This window comes from Pan troglodytes, chromosome 11, assembly GCF_028858775.2.
Source record: "Pan troglodytes isolate AG18354 chromosome 11, NHGRI_mPanTro3-v2.0_pri, whole genome shotgun sequence".
Classification (NCBI taxonomy): Eukaryota; Metazoa; Chordata; class Mammalia; order Primates; family Hominidae; genus Pan; species Pan troglodytes.
Window position 1 is genome coordinate 115,803,322 of NC_072409.2, and position 15,597 is coordinate 115,818,918.

General features: G+C 37.6%; 1 pseudogene; it reads right to left on the reverse strand.

The window, feature by feature from the left end:
* LOC112204416 (protein capicua homolog) lies at positions 1-10,203 on the reverse strand (annotated as a pseudogene).
* Between the last annotated feature and the right edge of the window lie 5,394 nt (positions 10,204-15,597).

A 15,597-nucleotide genomic window follows, 5' to 3' on the forward strand; every position in this document is an offset into this window, starting at 1 on the left:
TCAGCTCCTGCCTAGGAAAGCCTTAGTGTTGGGAGGGACCCTGATGACTGAGGAGCCTGGTAGCTCCAGGTCGCCCACACTTTCAGGTCTCTTGCACCAGAAGGTGACAGGATCCATTGGGAGGAAACAGGTCACCTTGGAAGGCGTCCCTGGGCCCCCATCCCCAGGGGTAGGGGCCGTAGGGGGCCCGCTCTGCTGCCTTGACCAGACTCCTGGGCTTTGAAGGCTCCTGAGCCCAGTAAGAAGGAGGTGGGTGCCAAGGTTGAGGAGGAAGCATCCGAGTATGTGTAGGAGGAGGACAGGGTGGGACCATAGACTTTGCCAAAAGCTGCAGGTGGATCGGGGGACCCTGGGGGCTCAGGATCCAGCAAGGGGCGGCAGGAGTAAAGGAGGAAGGAATGACAGGTGCAAATACCTTCCCACCAAAGCCCTTGTTGCCCTCTGGCTCCTCCCCAGAGTTGTCCCCACTCTATCGGTCACCCAGTCCTTGAACTTGAGATCGGTGTCAGTGGTGCTAAAGCCATCATCAGCAATGACATCATCACCCCCTCCTCCTCATGGATGACCGTGTGCTCCTCGTCACTCACTATGTCCTCACTGGCCATGTGCTGGGAATGAGCAGCTCAGGTGGGCAGCAGCAGGGCTGCCCACTGGTCACCTCCCTCACCAGGGGCTGCAAAGTGGCCTGGACCTCCATACTGAGTAGAAGCCTTTGGGCCAGAGTATGATGCAGTGCCAGACACCACCTGTGTCAGTTCCCGTAGTGCCTGATGGTTTATTTCCCTGCCGTCCAGGCTGTGTACCCCGCTGTGGGAGAAGGCTTGGGCCAGGCTGAGCCAGGTTCCCTGACTGTGTGCAGCCGTTCTGCCCCACAGAAGCTGCTCCTTGGTATCTGAGCTCTGGAGTGTTTGGGCTGCAACTGACAGGAGTTCAGAGGACACCCCAGGGGCAGTGGCAGTGGCAGTGCCCGTCTCTGATACGCTCCACTCCCACGAGCCCTTGTTACACTCCTGCTAGCCCCTGGCTTGTGGGCTTGGCCTCTGAGCTGGACTTCTTTCGGTCCTTGTTGCAAGTGGGCCACCTTCACCTGGAAGGCCAGGTCGTATTTCTGCATCTCATTGGGCCCCAGGGTGTACCACCGCTCGCTCAGCAACTGGCTGATGGTCTGGTTATCCTGGTTGGGGTGACCCTGGTGCGCCCCGCCAGGGCCTGGTGCCGCTTGCTGAAGATCATGACCGCCACTCATGGGCCACCGGATGTGGTCCTTGTCCCATTTGTTGGGGCTGCGTCCATCCTTCTCAGAAGATGAGTCCTGTTCCTTGCACAGGGCACTGAGGGACTGGGCCTGACATCATCTGAGTGGTAGAGGCAAGTGGGTGTCAGGAAACATGATGGAGAGGAAAGCATCATCATGGTCATTCTCTGTCTCACTGTCCAGCAGGGACTCCCCTGAGGGGCCCAGGGCTCCTCCTCCATGGTGGGAGGTGAGCTTTTACCAGGTTCCACCACCCCCAAAGTGTGTGGGGTTGCGGGCCCTGGGCTTTCAGGGCAGGTGGCTCCAGGGGGCCGCCGAGGGTCAACACTCCCTGTCCCACCTGGTGGATGCTCATGAGCAACAGCTGCCAACTTGGCAGGTTGTTTTCTCTGGTTGGAGGCCACTGAGTGACTGGCAGGTTGCTGGGCCTCGTGTGGCTGCAGGGAGGGGTGAGGAAGGGGATGGAGTACCAGGGGAACACGGCCGCAGAGTGACCTTCCAGAATCCTCCACACGAACATGCTGACGCCATGGGAGGCCTCACTGAACGCAGGCCTGGGGGCCAAGTACTTGGTCCGGGCAGGGGGTTCCTGGCAGGGGCTCACACCTCCTCGCCCCCTCCTCAGCCAAGGTGGCTTGGGCCCAGAGAAGGGGAGGTTGGAGAGGAGCAGAAGGCCAGGCCTCAAGTTTTGTTTTTTTTGTTTGTTTTGTTTTTTTGTTTTTGAAATGTAGTTTGACTCTTGTCACCCAGGCTGGAGTGCAGTGGCACGATCTCAGTGGCCTTCATACCTGGCTAATTTTTTGTATTTTTACTGGAGGTGGGGTTTTGCCATGTTGGCCAGGCTGGTCTTGACCTCCCGACCTCAGGTGATCTCCCAAAATGGGATTACAGGCATGAGCCACCGCTCCCAACTTCATTCATTTTTACTTGAAAAACTCCGTTAAGCATTTTTTTAAGGTAGACCTAGTGGTCCTGAATGCCCTCAGCTTTGTTTGTCGAGGAAACACGTTATTTCTTTTTTCTTTCTGAAGGACAGCTTTGTCAGACATAGTATTAGTTGCTGGCAGTTTTTTTCTTTCAGCACTTTGAATGTATTATTCGATTCTGTCCTGACCTGCAAAGTTTCTTTAACTTTTGACTATTTGATTATATTGTGACTTGGTGAGTATCTATTTGGTTTGAACCTCTTTAGGAATCTTTAAGCTTCATGGATTTAGATGTCTAAATCTTTCCCATGATTTAGGCAGTTTTCAGCCATTCTTTAAATAAGCTTTCTTCTCCTTTCTCTACTTTCCTTCTCAAACTCCCATAACCTGACAATGGTTTGCCTAATGGTGTCTTGTTGGCTTTCTTTTCTCTGTCTCTTTTTTTTTCTTTTTTTTTGAGACAGAGTTGTGCTCTGTCACCCAGGCTGGAGTGTAATGTGTGGTCTCGGCTCACATTGCACTCCAACCTCCGCCTCCTGGGTTCAAGCGATTCTCCTGCCTCAGCCTCCCAAGTAGCTGGGACTACAGGTGTGTGCCACCACACCCGGCTAATTTTTGTATTTTTAGTAGAGATGGGGCTTTGTCATGTTGGCCAGGCTGGTCTTGAACTCCTGACCTCTTAATCTGCCTGCCTCGGCCTCCCAAAGTGTTGGGATTACAGGCTTGAGCCACCGCGCCCAGCCTTCTTTTCTCTTTTTTATTCTTTTTTCTTTGTCCTCTGACTGGATAATTTCAGAAGATCTATATTCAAGTTTACAGATTCTCTCTCCTGTTGAAGTTTACTATTGTGTTATATCACCCAGTCTGGTCTTGAACTCCTGGGCTCAAGCGATCCTCCCACCTTGGCCTCCCAAAGTGCTGAGTTTACAAGCATGAGCCACTGCATCCAGTCAGTCCCAGCACTTTGGGAAGCTGAGGTGGGAGGATCACTTGAGCTCAGGAGTTTGAGACCAGCCTGGGCAATGTACTGAGAACTTGTCTCTATATTAAAAAAAAAAAAAAGTCTTTGGGAGGCCAAAGCGGGAGGATCACCTGAGGTCAGGAGTTCGAGACGAGCCTGGCCAACATGGCAAAACCCCATCTCTACTAAAAATACAAAAATTAGCCAGGTGTGGTGGCACACGCCTGTAGTGGTGGTGCATGCCTGTAGTCCCAGCTACTCAAGAGGCTGAGGCAGGAGTATCACTTGAACTGGGAGATGGAGGTTGCAGTGAGCTGAGATCGCACCAGTGCACTCCAGCCTGGGCAACAGAGTGAGACTCCATCTTATAAAAGGAAAAAAGAAAGAAAAGAAAAATTCCATATCTCAGTGTTTACTCCTGAGTTTTTGAGATTGTTATTAAGATCGTGCTCTACTGTGATGATTTGGGTTTGTTTGATAATCAGAAAGAAGCATATTCTTTTGGGTGTTCAGCCACACTGCTTTGGTGTCACAACTGCACATTGGTTTCACAGCTGCAGGACAAATTCGAGCATCTTAAAATGATTCAACAGGAGGAGATAAGGAAGCTCGAGGAAGAGAAAAAACAACTGGAAGGAGAAATCATAGATTTTTATAAAATGAAAGCTGCCTCTGAAGCACTGCAGACTCAGCTGAGCACCGATACAAAGAAAGACAAACATCGTAAGAAGCAATAGTTTCTCTTACTATTCTGAGAGCCTTATCATTCTACATCCCATCTTCCTGTGAGATTGTAGCATTTAACTCTAATTGCAGTTCTCTTTTTGAAAATTGGCTTGCTTATTGTATATTTTCCCCAACTAAAGCGTGAACTCCTAGCAAGGCATGGTGGCTCATGCCTGTAACCTCAGCACTGTGGGAGGCCGAGGTGGGTCGACTACCTGAGGTCAGGAGTTCGAGACCAGCCTGACCAACATGATGAAACGCTATCTCTACTATAAATACAAAAATTAGCTAGGCGTGGTGGCTGGGACCTGTAATCCCAGCTACTTGGGAGGCTGAGGCAGGAGAATCACTTGAACCGTGGAGGTGGAGGTTGCAGTGAGCCGAGATCTCACCATTACACTCCAGCCTGGGCGACAAGAGCAAAACTCCATCTCAAAAAAAAAAAAAAAAAAAAAAAAAGGTGAACTTGAAGGCGGGTCCTGTGTCCATCTTTTCAGATTCTGTATCCCAGCACTTAGGACATAGACAAACACGAAGATGACAATCAATATTTGCCAAAATGAAAAAACAAAAGAAACATGTAACATCATGTAAAAGAAGCTGGTTAGGTGGAGAAATTTCTTTACCATAGTCTTGCTTGTGGATCCAGTAGTGACTTTTACATTTTATATCTAAATAGAAGCTGGAGGCTTTGTTGGGTACTCATAGGCATAAAATATTATGTTATTTATTATAGAGTTAAATGCTACAAAGACAAATCTAATTAATAGGCCTATTTTCCTTTTTAAGTTCTACTCATAATTTCTTCATAGTTTTTATGATAAAAGGTTGGATTTTGATTAGAACTCCCATGCTTTTGTGTCAGAATTAAAACTGGTATTAGAATAAATAATTCAAAAGCTAGAGAAAGAGTACAATGAGAAGCCATGAGTTGCATTTGAATTATAATATTATGTCTTACAGATTTGGGGTATATGCTAAAGTTACCAAAGTTGTAGAAAATAAGGCCGGGCATTGTGGCTCACATCTGTAATTCCAGCATTTTGGGAGGCCGAGGTAGACGGATCATTTGAGGTCAGGAGTTCGAGACCAGCCTGGCCAACATGGCGAAACTCCGTCTGTACTAATAGTACAAAAATTAGCCAGGCGTGATGGTGTGCACCTGTAGTCCTTGCTACTCAGAAAGCTGAGGCAGGAGAATCGCTTGTACCCAGGAGGCAGAGGTTGCAGTGAGCAGAGATTTTGCCACTGCACTCCAGCCTGGGTGACAGAGTGCTATGAGTCACCACACCTGGTATGAGCCACCGTGCCTGGCCCACAATGACTTTTACACATGTTGTTAAATCATCTTACAGATTTTATAATTTGGGGGAAGAAAAGTTTTACTAAATGGTCTTTTAATGGAAACTCTACAAGAACCAGAATCTTTGCTTTGTTCACTTATGTATCCATTCCTAGGCCTAGAAAAATGTCTGACACATAGCAGCAATTATTCATTGAATAAATGGACCCAGCGATAGTACATTAGCTATGCTATATGCATACATTAAAGATGTAGATTACTGACTTTCAAAAGATAATTAATGTAACTTCTTACTGCTTCTGAACATGTTTGTGAGTTATATTGCTGAGGGACCTTTATCTTCTCATTCTTTCATCTTAACCCAGTGTTATAAAATTGAAATCACCAATATTATTCCATATCTAAAATTAATATCTACCTTGTAAAAAATATCACTCTGCTGCATTTGACAATAGACTTTTTAGGTAATAATGATGCAATCCATAGGGTTTTTTGGGGGCACAGAGGGATTCATGCTAACAGAACATTTTATTTTCTATTTTCCCAGAGCTGTAAAACATGAAATTGGGGTAGTATAAGGCATACTTTTACTCTTTTTAGAATTTTTTTCTAAAAAAAATTAGTGTTTGTTCCCTATATAACTTTTAACTTTATAGGTAAATATTTGTCTCTTTCAGCTCCAGTTTTATGTGAAATAGAGTTTTCAGATTTATGTAGCATGGAAAGTTTTAATACGTCAGAGTTACTGATTTTTGCCATTTTCTCAATTATTTCTTTTTTATCTTTAGTTGATTTTTTTGTAGTGACACATTTTGTTTCTAGTCTCATTTCCTTTTGTTTATATTCTATGTATATTTTGTTTTGGGTTACTATGCGAATTACATATAACATCCTAGAGTTATAACATTTTAATTTGAATTTATTTCAACTTAAGTTCAATCACATACCAAAATTCTACTGCTATACATATAGCTCTACTCTTTTTATGTTATTGATGTAACAGATTATATCTTTATTCATTGTATACCAGCTAACAGATTTACAATTACATTTTATGCATTTGCCTTTTAAATTATGTAGAAAATAAAAAGCAGAGTTAGAAACCAAAATTACAATAGGACTGTTTTTATGTTTGTTTATGTATTTACCTTTACCAGAGAGCTTTGTATATTCATACAGCTTGCTTATTTACTTATATAGTTATTGCCTAGAGTTCATTTATTTCAACCTGAAGGACTTAACACTTCTTGAATGGCAAATTCAGGGATAAATGGATTTTTTTTCAGTTTTTTAAAAAAATCCGGAAATGTCTTAATTTCTCCCTCATTTTTGAAGGATAAGTTTTCCAGCTATAGATTTCTCAATTGACAGGTTTCTTCATTATTTTAAATATATAATCCACTGCCTACTGGCCTTCAAGGTTTCTGCCGAGAAATCAGCTGCTAATGTTATCTGGATCCCTATCTGTGAGAGTTGCTCTTCTCTCGGAGTTTTCAACATTCTCCCATTATCTTTTGTTTGTTTTTGAGACAAATAATTGTACATATTCATGGGATACAGAGTGATATTTTGATACATGTATACAATGTCCAATGATCAAATAAGGATAATTAGCATATCCATCACCTCAAATATTTGTCATTTATTTGTATTGTGAACAGTCAACATTCTTTCCTCTAGTTTTTTAAATTTATAAACATTTACATTTTATTACAAAAATTTAAATTTTTTGATTCTGAAAAAGTCATATATGTATGCAACATCGTTTTATCATTTATTTATATATTTATGCATCTTTCCTTTTAGTTTGACAGAGATTTTCTATTTTATCATTATTTCAAAAGAACTCTTACCTGTATTTATTTATCAATTATATTTCCCTTGTTTTTTCCTAGTATATTAATTTATTTACTTATCTTCTAAAAATACTCCATATAATCTGTTTATTTTGTTTCCTTTCTATAATTTCTTCAATGATTAGTTCTGTTCTATTTTCCATTAAAATATTTCAATCTCGTATGAATTTTTGTCAGATTAGAAATTTAGGACATTTCTTAATTTCTCTATATTCTAGCTTTTGACTTTTTTTTTTTCTGACCTAAGAGGTATTTAGAGCACATTTTAGATTTTTTATTTTGACTAATCATTTAAAATGTATACTAATCTTCAATTTAAATAAAAAACTTGTCTATAGTGACAAAAATTACAAATGAGCCTAACTAATAAATTATCAGCTGTGTTTATATGTATAAGCATGCACAGATTTTGGTAAATATGTACATAGTATATTGGTGAGCTTATTTTTATCATTCTTAACTCATTGTGTAGTCTAAACGTTGGGGAAAAAATAAAATACAATAATCAGATGGTGTGAATAAGAAAATTGTTCTAATGTTTGTAAACTAAGCAACTGTTTTAACTGCTCCCCTCTTCCTGATCGACTTCTAAAAGGGATTAATCCATATTGGGTCCTATCGTATATGTCACGGTATAACATCTCCAGCTATAAAATGGAAATTTGAGAATAACTTTGCTGCTACTCAGATACATTTTATTTCAAAAACATACACTAAGGTGTTGCTGTTGGATCTTTCCAAAAACGTATTCACACAGAACTTTCAATCACACTGAGCCATACTTGAACAGTCTTTCAAGGTCAGCTCTGGCATAAGCTAACATTATACCATTTAACTCAGAAATTTCTTTAGTATTTGATTAATGGGTTTATGTTTGATATGTAATGTAATTTTCTAACGCTAAATCAGGTGGTAATTTTGTTAATCAAGTTGATTTAGTGGCTTGGGAAGAAAGCTTTTAATGTTCCCCTAATTTTTCTTACCTTTGAGATGATCCTTCACATGTCTTATTTTGCTTAGTGATTTTTCTTTTCTTTTTTTTTGAGACAGGGTCTTACTCTACCACCCAGGCTTGAGTGCAGTGGTGCGATCACAGCTCATTGCAGCCTTGACCTCCCAGACTCAAGCTATTCTTCCACCTCAGCCTCCCAAGTAGCTGGTACTACAGGCACATGCCACCAAACTTGGCTAATTTTTGTATTTTTTGTAGAGACAGAGTTTTGCCAAATTCTCAGGCTGGTCTGGAATTTCTGGGCTCAAGTAATCCTGCCTTGGCCTCCCAACATTCTGATATTACAGACATAAGCCACAGTACCTGGCCAGTTTTCTTTTTTAAAAAATCTATTGGTTATTAATTTGAAGCATTCCTTTTCATAGCTGTGCTCCTTAATTGGGAGCAAATATGAATGGACCACAACTTAGCCAATTTTCTATATACGATCTTTGCATCCTAATTTAAAGGAATATTAATTCTTTCTTTTCCTCTTTCATTCCACAAACCTGTATTGACTACATCTAAGTTCTAAATGGTGCACTGGATGTTGAAAAAGTTGATGATGAGCAAGAACAAAATTCCTCCTTTCAGGAGACTTACAGTTTAATATGGGAAATATAATTTGTTAAAATATAAAAGTGCAATTGTGTTACATGCTGTACGAAGTACATGTTGACATGTGAGTATATAATAAATGGGCTGGAGGCCAGAGGATTGCCAAAGAGAATGGGCCTCCTGCTGAGATGAAAAGTTGAGCAGGGATTAGTTGGCGAAAGTGGAGGGACGATCCTTTCTAGGCAGGAGGAAGAACATGTACAGAATCTCTGAGGTGTGATGCAACAAAGTCTATATAAAAAACTGAAGAAAGGTCTAATGTGGCTTAAATACAGAAGCTAGTAGGAGAGGAGTTGAAAAGAGGCTGGAGAAGTAGAAAGTGTCTGCATTCTGCAGGAACTTATATTGTATAAAAAGAATTTCTCTTTATTCTAAGTACAATGTGAAGCCAATGAAGTGCTTTAAACAGGTGATGTGATTTGATTGAATTTATTACTTCACTTAACACATATTCATTACATGCCCACTGTTTGTTAGATATTGCTGAAGCCCCTGGTGATACAGTAGGGAATAAAACAGGCAAAAATCCCTGTCCTCTTGCAGCTTATAATGGACTGCAATGTTTAATATGTCAGAGGAGGTCCACGGAGGAGTGACTTCTAAGCAAGAATCTGAAAAAAATGAGGATATCTAAGGAGGGAACAAATGGTTCAAAAGCCCTATAATTGCAAGCAGGCATGATGAAGCAATTGTAGTTGTCCTGACTCTCAACACCGTGGAACTCAAAGGAGATGGAAAGATTCTTTCTCTCCCTCATATATTTTCTCTTTCTGTCTATATATATAGAATATGAGACATTTCCCTAATCATTATGTGTAATTACAATTACATATATATATGTATGTAATATATAAACATATATATGTAATTGTAATTACACATAATGATTAGGGAAATGTCTCATATTCTTCTACTCAGAAATAAGCAATATAGCAATTACTGTTTTTTACATTTTACAGTTACAGTTTCAGAGAAAGTTTGATATTTATCTAAAATTTTTCAATGTATGAACTTTTTCATTTGGCAAACCATAATTGTACATATTCTTGGGATACAGAGTGATATTTCTTTACATGTATAGAATGTGTAGTGGTCAAATCAGGGTAATTTCCACTAATTTAAAATGCCACCTTTATGTTATTGTAATTTATATATATACTATATATATATACACACACACATATATATAAACACGTCCACATACAGTGTGTGTGTGCACATGTACACACATGCATATGTGTATATAATGCCCAGTATAAGCAATGTGCACAAATAAAATTAGCTAACAGAGATAGTATAGAGTGAGAGGAGAGGCAGATTAATCTTTGAGGAAAAGCACAATTTTATGGCTGAATGGAGAAAGCTGAGGTGGTTTCTAAGATGGAGAATAAGACGAAAAATGTAAGTACGTTGTTTGACTGAATTCAAGAAAGAAGGGTAAAAGAGAAGAAAGTAGTGGTCTTATCATTAAATGCCACAGAGAGGTAAAGATAAAAGCAACATATTGTTTTGGGTTTGGTAATTTAAGGGTTACCAAATTCCGTTTTGGAGGAGGAACAGATTCCATGTCCACTAGAATGGAATGAACAAGAAATGGAGGAGGAAAATAGGTAGTTTTTCAAAAGTTTTCAAAAATATGAAAAGAAGAAATGAAATGGTACTTGGAAGAGATTGTTGAAATGGGAGAGACTATGGTGGCTTGTTTAGAAGCAGCTGAGATAGATCCAATTGAGATAGAGATATTGACTATATAAACAAAAGAATGACAAATTAATAGTGTAATGGATAACTTGACTTTGGCAAATATTGTGAATTTTTGTGAAAGTACAACTAAAAGGCAATGTCACTCCAATAATCACCAGAGTAATCAATTTGCTTATTGCTGTCCCTTTAAATATAGTTCTCTGGTATCAACTAACATGTTTTTAACTAATGATGCTTCTTAAAGAAAAGGGAAAAGACCTTTTTCTTTCTTTCAGTCTTCAATGATTCACTGCTTCATCTCGCTCCACCAAAGATAAATGAAATCTACATCTCTTATACATTAACAATGCATGACAATTTATAAATAGCTAAATTTTTGGAGCTAACTTTAAGTACCTGAATGGAATTTAGTCAACCCACTAATCTCCTTCTCACTTCTCAGTTATTTATCAAGTTTATGTCAAGGGACAAGGAAAAATTATCCAAACATTGTTTAAAACAATCATCATTAATTAGTAACATTTATCCAGAGGGGGTTTTAACCTTTCCCCCACTCAAGGATTATTCTAATGTCAGAGTAGAATAAAAAATAAGTGCAGCGATGCTGACTCTTCCAAGCTTAACATTTCTCACAAGTCAATTAGCTTTGTACTGGGAGGAGGGCGTGAAGGGCTGCTTGCGGTAGTTGTGTAGCAGCAGCACAATGGCTGCAGACAAGGAAAACAGTTTCTAGGAATTCCTCGTATATAATTTTATATTTTTGACAAGATTAATGACCCATGCTCCCTTCCTCTCCATTTCTTTTTTTGGAATTCTGTTGGTATGTAGTTACTATATTTTATTAAAGGAAATTAGCCTTATCTCTTATTATATTTTATTAAAGAAAATTATTATATTATTCCTTTATATTTTTATTAAAGGATTTCATTATTATTAAAGGAAATTAGCCTTATCTCTTATTATATTTTTTATGACCTTCAAAGTAGTGTCTCTGCTTAAAAGTGTACCCTGGCCGGGCGTGGTGGCTCACACCTGTAATTCCAGCACTTTGGGAGGCCGAGGCGGGTGGATCACGAGGTCAGGAGATCGAGACCATCCTGGCTAACACGGTGAAACCGCATCTGTACTAAAAATACAAAAAATTAGCAGGGCATAGTGGCGGGCGCCTGTAGTCCCAGCTACTCAGGAGGCTCAGGCAGGAGAATGGCGTGAACCCGGGAGACGGAGCTTGCGTTGAGCTGAGATCGCACCGCTGCACTCCAGCCTGGGCGACAGAGCAAGACTCCGTCTCAAAAAAAAAAAAAAATTGTACCCTGAAGCACACATCAAGCGACATGTAGAGTTCATAAATTCTGGCCAAATGGTCATACCTCAAACCTCATCAGCACTAAGGCTCTTTACTTGCACTGACAAATATGAACGCTGGGGAATTTGGAAATGATATATAATATATAATATATATATAATAGATATATAATATATAATATATATATTATATAATATATGTAATAGATATACAATATATAATATTACATATAATAGATATATAATATATAATAGATATATAATATATATAATAGATATATAATATAGATATATATTATATATAATAGATATATAATATAGATATATATTATATATAATAGATATATATAATATTATAGATATCTATTATATATAATAGATATATATAATAGATATATAATATTATAGATCTATAATATTATATATAATAGATATATAATATTATAGATCTATAATATTATATATAATAGATATATAATATTATAGATCTATAATATTATATATAATAGATATATAATATTATAGATCTATAATATTATATATAATAGATATATAATATTATAGATCTATAATATTATATATATAATAGATATATAATATATAACTTTCCATGTGATTTTCCTCTTAATTTTTTTCTAGCTGATCCGTATGAATTCCTCTTATTAAGAAAAATAAAGCATCCAGGATTCAATGAAGAACTGACTATCACCTTGTTAATCATTCAGAAACATGTTGCAGACTTAAGCCACTTTTGATATAGATACTGAAATAATTACTTGCTAAGAGCAAACTTGAAGGTATGGATAAGGCCCTGAGTCATCTTCCTGAGCTGAATGATAGTTAAGCTGAATGTACGTATAAAATATGATTTTCTAACCACTTGCTCGCCAACAAGGAAAACTTTTAAGTAGATCAGAACCTGAATAGACAAGACATTTCTTTTGGTAGAAAATGATTTACCATCACTGTCTAGTTAATTGTAGACTAGGTAATTTTAACTTTGTGATTTATTGCCGGAGACATTTTCTTCTGTACTGTAAAGTGTGTGTCAAAAAAAAAAATAGTGATTTTGGAGGATTAGGGGAGTTTGATAAATTGCCTGCAATTCTGGCAGTATGAACTGCATATTAATTTCTCTCTTTCAAGAACATTTTTATTTATTAATTCCTTACAAAAACTCCCTAAACTTTGGAACAGCTCTCACTTGCCTGTATTCTTTTTTTTCTTATTATGGTACTCTTCTAGAGATTTGGCTTGCATCTATGAATAAGCCAGGACATCTTCAGAAATTGTCTGATTAAAAACACCACCAATGGAGTTTCATTAAATTTGTATTGCTCTGACTGGTGAAACACACACATATATGTTGCTGAGGATATTTTACTGCAGTTTGAGTTGTAATAATAGCTCTGTTTAAGATCCGTCAGTCACTTGAATCTTCTCTAAGGCTTTGTATGTTAGAAGTTAATTTGCTTTCTTACAAGGCCACATTCTATCTTGTAACTAAACAACTGAATTTTATGTCTTAGCATAGATGGTTTATTACTTTCTGGTTTTTCTTTAGTAAGAATCCTATAAAAACACTAGTATTTTTCTCTGAGTTTAAAATGCAACACATGCCTACTGATATGGTTAGGCTTTGTATCCCCACCTGAATCTCATCTTGAATTGTAATCCCCATAGCCCCCATAATCCCCACAGGTCAAGGGAGGGACCAGGTGGAGGTAATTGAATCATGGGGGCAGTTTCCCCTGTGCTGTTCTTGTGATAGTGAGTTCTCACGAGATTTGATGGTTTTATAAGGGATTCTTTCCCCTTTGCTCGGCACTTCTTCATGCTGCCTTGCGAAGAAGCTGCCTTGCTTCCCCTTTGTCTTCCGCCATGATTGTAGATTTCCTGAGGCCTCCCAAGCTGTGCTGAACTGTGAGCCAATTAAACTTCTTTCCTTTATAAATTACCCAGTCTTGGGCAGTTCTTTATAGCAGTATGAAAACAGACAAATACACCTACTATGTAAAACTTAAAATACAAAAAAAGAAACATTATCTCACTAACATAGGAGCTAATATTTTGGTGTACTTTGTTTAGTATTTTATATGAAAAATATGTACATATATTTATATATAATTAAGAACATGTATGTACAATCGTGCATACATCATGTACATACATCTACTTAAGAAAATAGCTATGTAATATACCATTACACAACGAGATTATAATTTTTTCTCCATTTCTTTATTGTAATTTATCATTTTCTACTTTTTTGTTTTCTCATTTTTATTGCATAATATTTAATTATGCAAAAAATACATTAAATACATTGAAAATATATAGTGTAGCTATAAGAATAAAGAACGATGGTAAAACAAATGCTAATACCCACTACCTGACTTAAAGAATATGATACTATTTTTTTCCAATTGAAATCCCCTCAACTACTCAGAATTACTGCTATCCCTTTTATCCTTTCATTAATTTTCTTCTAGATTTCTCACATGTGAATCTATTTCTAAATACATTTCTTTATTTTGCAAGTTTTTGGACTTCATATAAATGTAACCATATTGTATATATTCTTCTTCAGCTTCTTACTTTTTCACTAAACAATATGTTTTGCTGATACTTACATTCATATGTACAGTAATAGTTGATTTATTTTAATGGCTATATATCATTCCATTGTTAGAATACACCAGGATTTATTTTTACTTATTTTTTTTGCTGGAAAATTAGGTGTCTTTTTTATTTTTTGATATAACAAACAATGTTGTCATCATTTTGTATTTACTTCCTAGTCCACTCCTGTAAGTTTCTCTTGAGTACATACTAGCAATGAAGATGCTGAGTCACTGCATATACATACTCACAACTGTATTCTATAATGTAATATTCTATAAAGTAGCTGTATCAGTTTATACTTTAACCAGTAATGGACAAGATTTTCTGTTACTTCCCATCTTTGTTAATTATTACTTTTAGACTCTAACTTTTATCAGGCTCATGGATGTAAAAAGCATATCAGGGTGGTTTTAATTTGCATTTATCTGCTCATCTATGAAGATGAGCTTCTTTTCATATAATTATGAGTCATTATTTTTGTTTTGCCTTCTTTTGTTTATGCATTTTGCTTGTTCTATGTCTTATTTTTCCTGTTGATTTTTGGGAGTTCATATACATTCTAAACGTATATTTATTCACTCATATATATGTTGCAAATATTACAGTTTATGATTTGTCACCTTATGATATCATCCAAATAGAGAAGCTTTATATTTTGATGTAGTCATATGTTCATTTTTCCTCCTTAATGTTTGTTTTTCTTGGTTCTATGACCTACCAAAAGTAACAAAAATTCTCATTTATTTTTAATCTAAATGTTTTAAGTATTTTCCTGGAATTCACCTTGAATTGATTTCTATTGGAGATAGGTATCCAATCTAATTTGCCTCATATGGATAACCACTTGTTCTATTACTGCTGTAACAAATTTCTACAAACTAAGTGACCTAAAATAACACAAACTTGTCATCTTACAGTGTACACAAGTCAGAAATCAGGCATGAATTTTAGTGAACTAAAATCAAGTTGTCGACAGGCATGTTTCTTTATGGCGGCTAGGGTAGAATCCATATCCTGGCCTTTTCTATCTTCTAGAGAACATCAGCATTCCTTTTCTCATTGCCTCTCCTCTCTCTTTTTAAAGCTGGCAATGTCACATTTCTCTGACTATTCTTTCATTGTCACATCTCTCTCTGGACTCAGCTAAGAAAGGTTCTCCATTTTTAAGAACTCATGTGATTAGACTGGGCCCATCTGGATAACCCAGGAAGATCTCTCCATCTCGGTTTGCATCCTTAATCACATCTGATAAGCCTTTATTGCATTCAGTGTAACATATTCACTGGTTCCAGGGTTAGACATGGGCATCTTTGAGGGCCATTATTCTCCC